General features: G+C 49.8%; 1 protein-coding gene and 1 long non-coding RNA gene across 4 annotated transcripts in view; one reads left to right on the forward strand and one right to left on the reverse strand.

Moving 5' to 3' along the window:
• The window catches only part of LOC144752581 (uncharacterized), a 730,065-nt gene that overhangs the window by 632,988 nt on the left and 84,449 nt on the right, over nucleotides 1-12,628 (forward strand). The window lies entirely within an intron of this gene.
• Nucleotides 1-12,628, reverse strand: part of LOC144752462 (uncharacterized) — a 109,697-nt gene that overhangs the window by 68,019 nt on the left and 29,050 nt on the right. The gene's annotated exons all lie outside the window — the stretch shown is intronic.

Consider the following 12,628-nt stretch of genomic DNA (forward strand, 5'->3'; position numbering starts at 1 on the left):
TATTAAGCTCACAAAGGATACATGCACCCTATGGACTTGTAACATAGAATCCCAAAGGCAGAAATTAAAGTCATATGCCCTGGCACCAAACAGCTATTTAAAAAAGATTACTATTAATTCATTTTTAATGTAGATTTCTGGGACGGGAATTTCCCCTCCACGGACAACAGGCGTTTCCCCTGCCCTGAGTTACGACCTACTTGTATCTGGTTTCCTGACTTTAGAGCTCTGTCCTCTGCCGCAAGCAAATCTATTGTGTGCTGCGAGGACTATGCCTAGACATATCCCTCAACTATGGTCCACAGTATGAATCAAAGGCAATGAAATTAAGGAGTACTTTCATGTGTTCATTTTATTTCACCTGATTATCAGTTGTTAGGCTTTTCTGCACCTGGATTTACTTGGTGCAGAAAAACAGGACACAATTTTTTTCCAGACAGGAAAATTAGACTGAAAAGACGCAGAAGACTCTGGGTGCAGCAGAAGCAGCCAAGACTTATGGTGTTTTTTTACTAACTGGGAGAAACACACAATTCTTCCCTCTGTTAGAAATATCGTTCCCCTTCCCTCCCCTGCTTCACCTATCTCCCCCCAACCAACCACATGCATATATCTACCACCTGCTTAAAACAAGTGGTAAATAAAAGCAGAAAAATACTATGAAATAGTGAATGGCATGTGGTATGACAGGCAGAAGAATCTGTTCCTCGTGGCAACTCCCCAGTACATGGCGTCAAACTTGTAACTGCATGTTACTGGGATAAATCTACCACAAAACAATTACATAAGATTTTTCTGCCACCCCAGTACTGTGCAACTTCTAACAAGGGACTATGAGAGGTCTTGGACCGGTCCAGTGACCTGGAGGGTCACACCAAGTGTGCTCTTATTTAAGGCAGAGGACTGTCATGGGTTTAACAGCTAGAGCGGTGGTGGCAATGCACCCTGTTGTAAGGATCAATAGCCTGATGAGATATTTGCATCAGGGTCAGTGGAGTGGCTTTCTACTGACACACCCATGTAATGCTCCATTTCTATACCTGTGCCCAGACTTTGTGATAACATCAAGTACATGTTTAGGGTGTTGGTGTATGCAATGTGAGAGTGTGACAGAGTAAACCGCATCTCCTGCCTGCCAGTTGTGTATGCAAGTGGGACCATCTATCCCTCTTGTATATCATAGTTCAAAGTCCTCTGTTACCAAGGAATAAAGTGCTCTACAAAGTACTCAGGTGCCTGCTGTGCCACCAGGGATGGTCTCAGCCTGACAGCCTATCTAAGTTGAGGGGACATCACCTGCAGGCTGAATTACTTAATGGAGAAGCTGTGTACCTGTCCTGAAGAGCCTAGAAGTCTGCCTAGAAGCCTGCCTGTCTGGTAAGAAAGGGAAGGGAGTTTCACTATCCAGCAGGAGGACAAGGCTGTCCTGGAAAAAGCAAGATCCTCATTATCTGTAGGGTGAGCCGGAAAGCCATCCAGCAGGACCAGCTAGTCTGAGGGATGCCAAGACTCTCCCAACAGTTCAAGGCAGAAAATAAAACTCTACGACAACATGATTGTTGAGGCCCAGTAGGACGATTGTGTGCTGGCAACAGGTCCATTCAAGGTTGCATTAGCCAAATTCCTAACACAACAGAGTCTGAATCTACTGACTTCCTGGAGAGCCTGTGTTGGGCTTCTAGCTGCTGAATTTCCGACTACTCTGTGTCAGAGGCCCATGAGGGACTACAACTACTCCAGTGTCGAACACCTTGTCTGAGCTTACGCCTGTGGTCCAGCCGACCACAGTGTGGGCTCAATTGCTGATGGTCAGGCATCCAGAGGGGGCTGCACTTACAGACAGGCCAGGTGTGACTGCTACCTTGGGACTGCTAATCTTCAGGCAACTGCAAAGAAAAGAGTGGGTGCCCTACTGAATGCAGCACTGTATCCAGGACAAAAGCGCTCCACAAAAGCCTGCTGGTGGGTCACTGCTTTCTCGAGTCTTCGGGCGTGCCATTCAAGTGTCGGGAAACAGGAAAGAGACCCAGACAAGACTGACTCATCCTGTGAAAGGGTAAGACGCTTACAACAGAGCATACATGCATTGGGGTGACTGGAGTGACAGAACTGACCCTATACTATATTCATGATACTCCTAAATGCCCCTAGAGGGGAAGAGGGTATCAAAACCAGACGCACCGGTCTGCAGCACATGGTAGTCTGGCATGCCTGAACTATCTTTTCACCCAGACTGTCCATAAAGATGATTTTAGAGCCGCTACGCACATAGAAGGGGGAATCTCAGACCATTCGCTGGTGGAGTTGCAACTCGATGGTCTGGTTGTGGACTTCATCCTACCCCCAAGGGTTGATCCGTGATATTTAAAAGACAAGATGTTCAAAGCTTGTATGAGAGATCGAGCAGACTTCTATTTTAAGGAGAACGAGCGGCCTGTTGATTCAGCTTGTGTGCTATAGCATGAATTCAAGCCAGTGATCCTTGAGGACACTGACAACAAGGGGACGGAAATACTGGGAGAGACTTCCTGAAAGACCTGACCCTGCCAATACTAACAAATGAGGACCGAGACGCACTAGACCAAGATCTGACAGTAGACTAAATATATAAGACAATAGGAGCCTTGCAAACAGGGCAAGCAACAGGGCCTAATGAGCTCCCCATAGAATTATATAAAAGCATGATGGATAAAATCAGGGAGTGCCTCCAGATGAGGTTTCAGACAGCCTGAAAATAAGGGTGTCTCCCAGAGGACCAAAGAGCGCCTGAGGTGGTGGTCATCCCAAAAAAGGACGAACCAGCAACTGAGTGTGGGTCTTATAGACCTATCTCCCTGCTTAATTTTGAGACTAAGGTCCTTGCGTAGGCTCTGGCGATCTGCGTGCGGACAGTAATTGCAACAGTGGATCATCCTGATCAATCGGGCTTTATGCCACACCAGGAACGAGCTTATATCTCTGAAACTTTAATGGAATACCACACGCAACAGGGGATTCCTTTGCTGAACCAGTGGCGCTGCTGTCAAGCTCTTGTATGTGGACCCTCTAGCGCGAATGCGCGCCAATAAAACAGTTTCCCGAGTCTTTGCCGTCCGACAGGGATGTTCCTTGTCTCCTATGTTCTTCTCACATGCGTAGGTTCGCCAGGACCTCTCATATGGGGTATTCCAGTTGTTCAGGAGTGGGATGAGAGAATCTCCCCCTACGCTGACGTTTTGCTGTAGGACACGTAATCAGCCTTCTCAAGTGAATGAATCCTACACATTTTTCACATATTTAGAGATTATTCAGGATATAAGATCAACTGGAAGAAGTCCTTAACATTCCTGCTTGTGGCAGGGACCCTGCGGCTGCACTTTAGGTGCACAGTTCGGGTGACACTACATGGCTTTAAATATTTGGGCGTGTTTATTACAAGAGAGCCACAGGCAGGAACATACTTCCGAAATTAGACCAGCCTTGCTGGGATGCCCCACACTTGCGGGTGCTCCCACTTTCCTTACTGGGCCGGGTGATCCTATTTAAAGTGATGACCCTCCAGGGTCTCCTGTACATCGTGAAAAAAACGTCCTTTAAGATCCCACCAGACATTTTATTTTTAAAAGGTAGACTGAGAACTTTGGCTCCTGTTGTGGGATGGTGGCACTTCGTGCTGAGTAAGGTGCAGAGGGGAATTTATTAAGGTGGACCTGCGGTCCGGAGCATTCACAAGTACTACTGGGCCACGCAGCTGATGGCAGTCAACAACTGGGTTTTTGTGGACCGTGAGGATCCAGCTTACCGGGTAGATAGATTGACCATGGGCAAGAGAGGTTACCCCACCCTGGTGCTGTATCGAAATAAGTATGAGTGCGCCATACCTACTCATACCCAAACAGTGGTAAGGGTGTGGAGAGAGGCTACCAAGTGTTTAGGCTGAGAAGGTAAGCTGACTGAAATTATTCCACTGTATGGTGGTGATCTCTTAAGTGCAGTGGGAGGATTGCAGGGCTTCACAAAATGGGGATTGATTAGCTTAGAGCAGCCGGGCGATGTGTGGAGGGGACAGGCGCTTGTGCCTTTCACGATCCTACAACAAAAGTATGAATTAGGTGACTAAAAACGGTTCTGACATTTACAGGTGGGTCACGCTCTGCAAGGTCACATCTGGGAAGGGGGGAAGTTGCCTGATGCATCCCCACTGGGGGGCCAGCTGCTAACTAATCCCCTGACCGAAAAAACAATCTCAACCATCTATAGGAAGTTGATCTACAATTCTCTGGATCCCTTGGGGATGTTTCAGGCGGCCATTCACCAACTTTTGTTATTTTCAAGAACAAGCTTCCAAAGCTGGAGTTTGTTTTTAAAAAGCAATAACTAATGACCCTCACACCCCTGGAACTTTCTCCTTGATTAATTTACTCTCAGGAAGTGGGATTCATTTAAAAACAAATTCTCATCACGACTGCCAGGTATTCCCTGGTGGTCCTGAATAAGAGAAAAAAACATCAGACAGCCTGATCTAGAAAGGAAGGGCCGTTCGATGTATTTACTGGCAGACCATCGTTAGTTGGACAGGATACCCTGATATTATTGTGCCGTATCTGTTTTGCCTGTCCTCTGCGCCCCTGATTTTATTGTGCCGTATCTGTCCTCTGCTGTGCCCCTGCTCGCTCCTGTGCCTCCACCGCCGACCCACCCCGCTCCCTGCCGCTGCTCCCCCGCGGCCCCACCACCGCTCCCTCCAGCATCACCGCTCCCCCACCCACTCGCCACCCCGCTCCCGCCTCCCTGCTGCTCCTCCCTCCCACTCGACTCAAAAGGTGGTGTCTGCGAGGCGGGGAGCTGTGACCTGACCTGACCTGGTCAGAGCCGGTCGCTCCTCCCGCGCGTGGCCCAGCCGAGGGTCCCGGTATCCGCCGCCACTGCCGCTGCCAGTTCGTCCTCTGTGCCCCTGATAAGTATTGTGCCGTAATTGTTGTTTAGCATCGTCCTCTGTGCCCCTGATATTATTGTGTCGTATCTGTTTTGCCTGTCCTCTGCGCCCCTGATTTTATTGTGCCGTATCTGTCCTCTGCTGTGCCCCTGCTCGCTCCTGTGCCTCCACTGCCGACTCACCCCGCTCCCTGCCGCTGCTCCCCCGTGGCCCCTTCCCCGCTCCCTCCAGCATCACCGCTCCCCTCCCCACTCGCCACCCCGCTCCCGCCTCCCAGCTGCTCCTCCCCCGCTCCGCCCCCTCCACTCTCCACTTATGGCAGAGTCCGTGCGTGCGCGCAGCGTTCACGCGAAGGGGCGCGCCAATGGTGCGTTGAAGGTAATAATGGGGTAAACCCTTACCTCATCGACCTGGGTCAGTGCAATGTTATATAAAAGGGGGTGGTCGATTACATCATTTAGATTGCATTTAATCCAGCTACTTGCAGTGATTTGCTGCAGTTGCACATATATTATATTTCAAATGGAAATGTTTTGTTGAATAAGACTGAATTGTTTATAGGACACAATTCCTTTTCTTTGTCCCTTATTCTTTTCCAAACACACCCTACCCTCCTTTAAATCCCTTTCCTTATCTGACAATCACCGAGCACTAATTTAATAATTAAGCGTAATTTACCATGTATTGTATGAATTTGAAATATAATATATGTGCAACTGCAGCAAATCACTGCAAGTAGCTGGATTAAATGCAATCTAAATGATACTTACTTAGTTGATGTACCTTTCTTCTTAAGTAATGAGATGTTTAACTGTTTTGTAATCGACCACCCCCTTTTATATAACAATGGTGCGTTGAAGGCGCGCCAAAGGCAAGCCCGTCCGCGCCTGGACCGCGCCCAGCGCCAGACCCTCTGGCCCTCGCAGATGCCATCCCACCCACCGGACGTATGACGCCACCACCCTCAGCGCACTCAACACCGGACGCCTCCCCGGCTGCCACCAAGCCATCCCAGGATGCACCCACGGACCCTTCACCTGCCACTCCTGCAAGTTCGCCTGCATCCGGACCTGCAACCCACCCGCACCCGCCAAGCCAAGCACCAACAGCAACCACCTGAAGTGCATCCTGCTCAACACCCGATCCATCCACAGACACGCCGTGGAACTATGGAACCTGCTCGACACCACATCTCCGGACGTCGCCTTCCTCACGGAGACCTGGATGAACGCCTCCTCAGCACCCGACATCGCCATAGCCATCCCGGACAGATACAAGATCACCCGGAGAGACCGCGCCAACCAGACTGGAGGAGGCATCGCCATCGTCCACAAGAACACCATCCGCATCACGACCAACTTCGAAGACAGCCGCCGAACATCTCCACTTCCAGATACACACCGACCCCAAGACTACACTCAGAGGAACCCTCATCTACAGACCCCCAGGACCCCGCACACAATTCAGCGAAGACATCGCAGACTTCATCAGCCCACACGCCCTCCCCTCCGCTGACTACATCCTCCTAGGCGACCTCAACTTCCACATGGAGAACAACAACGACAACAACACCACCACCCTTCTGGACAACCTCGCCAACCTCGGACTCAAGCAACTGGTAAACACCCCCACCCACTACGCCGGACACACGCTTGACCCAATCTTCTCCTCCAGCAAGCACATCTCCTTCAGCCATTCCACCGGACTCCACTGGACAGACCACAGCTGCGTCCACTTCAGCTTCAGAAAGACCACTACCCACCACATCCCGCAACAGGCCCCCCGCAGGAACTGGAGCAAGATCACCACCGACCAGCTCACCACATTACTGAATCAGAACGCTCCCGCCAGATCAACGGACCCCAACCAAGCAGCCCTCAACCTCGCACAGTGGATCACCAACTGCGCCGATGACCTCGCACCCCTGAAAACCCATCCCAGCAGGCCCGGAAGCAAGAAAGCCCTGTGGTTCAACGAGGACCTCAAGAACTCCAAGAAGAACTGTCGTACCCTCGAGAATGCCTGGCGAAAGAACCCGACCACAGACAAAATGACCGCCCTCAGGCACGCCACCCGCAAACACCACCAGCTGATCCACACCACCAAGAAGACAGCATTCAAGGAACGAATAGACAACAACGCACACAACAGCAAGGCGCTCTTCAGCATCGTCAAAGAGCTTTCCAACCCCAGCGCCGGAAACAACGACATCACTCCCTCACAAGACCTCTGCGACTCACTCGCCACGTTCTTCCACAGCAAGATCGCAGACATACACAACAGCTTCGGCGAACAGACCGCGTACCCCACCACAGAACTGACGCTCCCCACCACCACCCTGCGCGACTGGACCCCGGCCAGCACTGAAGACACCATCCGCACAATGAACACCATCCACTCCGGATCTCCGACCGACCCATGCCCCATTCACGTCTTCAACAAGGCCGCCTCAGTCATCTCGCCTCAACTCCGGGACATCATCAACTGCTCCTTCAACACCGCCACCTTCCCGGAGAGCTGGAAACACGCCAAACTCAGCGCCCTCCTGAAGAAACCATCAGCAGACCCCACCGCCCTCAAGAACTACCGCCCCATCTCGCTCCTTCCGTTTCCTGCCAAAGTCATCGAGAAGAACGTCAACAGACAGCTGGCCGCCTTCCTCGAGATGAACGGATCCCTTGACCACTCACAGTCCGGCTTCCGAGCCAATCACAGCACCGAGACCGCCCTCATCGCAGCCACCGATGACATCCGAACCCTGCTCGACAAGGGGGAAACAGCGGCCCTCATCCTCCTGGACCTCTCCGCAGTGTTCGATACTGTCTGCCACCGCAACCTAGTACAACGCCTCAGCAACGTCGGAATCCAAGAGAAGGCACTGGAGTGGATCATTTCGTTCCTCGCCGGAAGGACCCAGAGAGTCCGCCTCCCCCGTTCAGATCAGAGGCCACCGAAGACATCTGCGGCGTACCACAAGGATCATCACTCAGCCCCACCCTCTTCAACGTGTACATGAGCCCGCTCGCAGTCATCGCACGCCAACACAACCTCAACATCATATCCTACGCCGATGACACCCAGCTGATCCGCTCCCTCACCAACGACCCCGCCACCGCCAGAAACAACCTGCACGAAGGAATGAAAGAAGTAACCGAGTGGATGAAGAATAGCCGTTTGAAACTGAACTCAGACAAGACGGAAGTCCTCATCCTTGGACCATCACCATCTGCCTGGGACAACTCCTGGTGGCCCCCGACTCTAGGCAGCGCACCCAAACCAACGGACCACGCACGCAACCTAGGCTTCTTCCTGGACTCCTCCCTGTCGATGACCAGACAAGTCAACGCCGTCTCGTCTTCATGTTTCAACATCCTACGCATGCTCCGAAAGATCTTCCGTTGGATCCCCACCGAAACCAGGAAGACTGTCACCCAGGCGCTTGTCACCAGCCGACTGGACTACGGAAACACCCTCTACACCGGAACCACAGCCAAACTGCAGAAAAGACTCCAACGCATCCAGAACGCCTCCGCACGACTCATCCTGGACATCCCCCGCCACAGCCACATCTCCGGACACCTGAAAGACCTGCACTGGCTCTCCGTCAGCAAAAGAATCATGTTCCGCCTCCTCACCCACGCACACAAAGCCCTCCACGATCTGGGCCCCAGGTACCTCAACAACCGCCTGACCTTCTACACTCGCACCCGCCAACTTCGATCGACCAGCCACGCCCTCGCCGCCGTTCCACGCATCCGAAGAGCCACCATGGGAGGAAGATCCTTCTCCTACCTGGCAGCCAAGACCTGGAACTCCCTCCCCATCCACCTCCGTCTTATCCAGGACCACCTCTCCTTCAGGAAGCAACTCAAGACCTGGCTGTTCGAGCAGTAGCGGACCCCCTCCCCCCCCAAAGCGCCTTGAGACCCTCCGGGTGAGTAGCGCGCTATACAAATTTCTTGATTGATTGATTGATTGACCACGCTTGTGAAGGAGTACCCTGCTCACCAAACTCTAAATCAAGACCGTTATCTTGTCTGTGCTTTGCATGTATCTCTAAGTCCGCTTCATTATGTCCCTCAGTCTTTGTATTATCTACCTGTTATTGAGGCTTGAGTGTTTAGCACAGGTTTAATCTTACGGTCTGTGTGTGTGTAGGTTTATTTGAACCCTGCGGTTTAATCTGCACTTGTTGTTTATGCGGTGTTATTTGGTGCCCCTTGTAATTATACAAAATTATGTTACAGGCGACCAGGTGTCTCTTGCCTGTGACTTCTGAGGAAGTAATGGTGCACAGTTAACAGCAGCAACATTGCAAAGTGTCAAGAGCCTGATTTAGAATTCGCTGGCCGGGTTACTCAGACACAAACGTGACGGATATCCTGGTTGCCGCATTACAAGCACCACTGAATATAATATGTGGGAGCCTCATTTCTTTCGTACTTTCTATGTCCCTTGTTTTTATTATCTTTATTTCACTTTTTTTTCTCTCTTATTTCTTTTTCTGTTTCTCTCTATTCCTGGCTTATCTTTCATTCATTTCTTAATTTAAGAAGGCTTAGCTTCCTAAAGCATTTTATTCCTTCATTTGCATTTCTTCTTTCCTGTCATGGGGATGACTGCACAGATATCCTTACAAGTAGGATCTTTTGAATTCTGCATGAACCTATTTACTAATGGTCCTAGTTGAAGGTGTCATTAAGAAGTTAAATATATGTTTCTGATGTGAGGTAGGGTGGGTATGTGTGAGAATTTGCGTCAGAGAGAGAGAGAGTGTGTGTGTGTCTGTGTCTGTCTATCTATGTCTGAGTGTGTGTGAGTACTTGAGCGTGGGGAGTCGGCTCTCACTATACTATACCAAAAAGAGGTATAATGTGCAGAGAGTCCAGTGGATCCCCAGAGATTATACAGAGGCTAAAGTAGATAATACTAATGCTCTTTTGTGGTAGTGTGGGGGAGCAGTTAGACGTATACGAGGGTAGTTTTAAGCATTTGTTGTACACATAGTGGCAATAAGTGACACACACTGTTGTACACATAGTGGTAATACATGACACACAATCAATTAATAAATCTGAGACCAATTTATAAAATGACACTTGGTTAGATTTAATTTGCGGAACCACAGAATTTCATCTAGAGTAAATAAGTGTTCGAGGCATATGGGCTGCAGATGGTACATTTATGAATAGATCGCCATCTGGTGTTGAGCTCGGATGATTGCACTTGTTTTTCTCCTGGAGAAGTCTTTTGTAGTCACGAGACTGATGACTCCTCCCCTGGGTGCTAGTGCGCATGGGCATCGGCTCCATCCTCAGATTGTTTTTTTCCGCCATCGGGTTCGGATGAGGATCGAATCGCTCCGGATCGACTTCGAGAAAAGAGTTATATTTCGGCGCGTATTCCCTTTCCAATTGGACGGTATTGTTATCGAGCGCGAGTTCATTTCCATTTTGACGCGCTTTGACGTCAACAACAAAAATGTCCAACTTCTACGTCGACCAGACCGGGAGGCCTATCTTGACGTACTCCAGCCCAGAGTCCATGGCAAGGACTCCATTCAAAAAATGTCCAACGTGTGGTGCTAAGTTCCCACACAAGGACCTACACGAGGTGTGCAACCTCTGTTTATCACCTGAACACGAATCCAGGGACTGTGAAGCCTGCGCGGCATTCTCCTCCAAGTCGACGATTAGAAACCGTCGAGCCCGAAGACACGAGGCGTCGAGAATGCAGTCAAATGCAATCCCGGAGTTGTTCGAGGCCCAACACCCAGAAGAGGAAGAAGAAGATGAGGACGAGTCGGGGTCGGAAGCGTACGAGTCTGACGTCGAAGAAATCGACGTTCATCAAACCGTGAGTGATGACGTCCCTTTACCAAAAAAACGACCCCGTTTGGTGTCGACCCCGCGTTCGAGCCCGGTCAGACAACCGAAAAAAGTTTCCGACGCCCCGCCTTTAGGCTCGGCAACGAAACCGAAACGGAAACACTCGGCCTCCCATCATGTTGGATCCGAGAAACGGTCGGCATGGATATCGACACAGAAGCTCCATAACAAGGAAAGCTCGCGGTCGAAATATTCCATGTCGAAACTGAAACAAGCTTCGACGTCGAAGACTTCCTCGACACCGAAAAAATCGGATTCGAACAAACTCTCGGTGCCGAAAACATATAACACTGACAGTCAAAAGCAAAAGCACCTTTCGGAACAAAAAACTTCGGTACCGACACAGGAGCATCAGACAGATCCAAAACAAAAGACTTTGTTTATTGATCCACAAACTGGCAAGGTGGTGACAAAACTACCTAAAAAGAGGAAGAATGAACAGTTGGACGACAACGCTCCTCCTCCTATGAAGAGAACAATGGGGAAAAATACAACTCCTCCCCTTTCTCCACAACCTAGAGACACATCCTCTTCTCCTCTTCCTCACACTCTGCCAGCTATTCCTCCACCTTCTACACCACGCCCATCTATACCTCAACAGATGTAGAAAGTGACACAGGGGAGGGGGAACTTCCTAGGGATGATAACGACACTATCCCAGAAGATACAGACACTGGGGAAGATTATAATGCAGGGTCAGATAATGATAATGACCCTGAACTGTATCCCTCAAAACCTTCACCACCTGATGATAATACAGGTTTTGCACAGTTAAATAATAGGGCAGCAAAATACCACAAGGTAGACTTACATGCAGAACCTCAGATAGAGGATTTCCTTTTAGAAACACTACCTGCTGCACAAAGAACCTCAGGGACCCTACCAATGCTTAAGGGTCTCCTTAATCACACATCAGACATATTTAAAGACCCAGTGAGGGCTAGGGTATTAAACCCAAGAATTGATAAAAAAATATAAGGCAGCCCCAAAGGACCCAATATTTATTAAGGGACAAATACCCCTGGACTCGCTAGTAGTCACAAACGCTCGTAAGAGATCAAATTCATTAACTACGGGAGAAGCTCCTCCTCCTGACAGGGAGTCCAAGTCAATAGATGCCTCTGGCAAAAGAGTAGCATCCCAAGCAGCAAACAGCTGGCGCATAGCTAATACGCAAGCGCTACTTGCACGTTATGATAGAGCTCATTATGATGAGTTAGAAAAACTCATTACACATCTCCCTAAGGAACATCAAAAAAGGGCAGATCAGCTCATACAAGAAGGGAAGATAATAACTAACACTTCCATTAAGTGTGCCTTAGACGCAGCAGACACTGCAGCAAGATCCATAAACACCAGTATCATGTTAAGAAGACATGCATGGCTCAGAGTCTCAGGATTCAAACAAGAGGTACAAACCTCCTTATTGAACCAGCCTTTTGATGGGAAAACACTTTTCGGCTCAGGGACAGATGAGGCCTTAGAAAAGATGAAAAAAGACACAGAAACGGCTAAATCAATGGGAGCATTGCAACAGCCAGCTCAAAGGGGTTCCTTTTGTAGGTCCACCTATAGAGGTGGATCAAAGAATACAGGCACAAGCCAGCAATCAACCTCTTTTACACCAACATCACCCAGAGGTAATTCTAGAGGCAGTTACAGAGGTAACAACAACAAGGGTAGAGGTCGCGGAAATAACAACAACCGCAACTCTCCAACCCCAAAACGGTGACTTCATAAAGCTCCCCTCAGACCATGTAACACCGGTCAGGGGACGTCTATCACAGTTCCTACCTGTCTGGGAAAACATCACATCAGACAGGTG

This window comes from Lissotriton helveticus, chromosome 1_1, assembly GCF_964261635.1.
Source record: "Lissotriton helveticus chromosome 1_1, aLisHel1.1, whole genome shotgun sequence".
Lineage (NCBI taxonomy): Eukaryota > Metazoa > Chordata > Amphibia > Caudata > Salamandridae > Lissotriton > Lissotriton helveticus.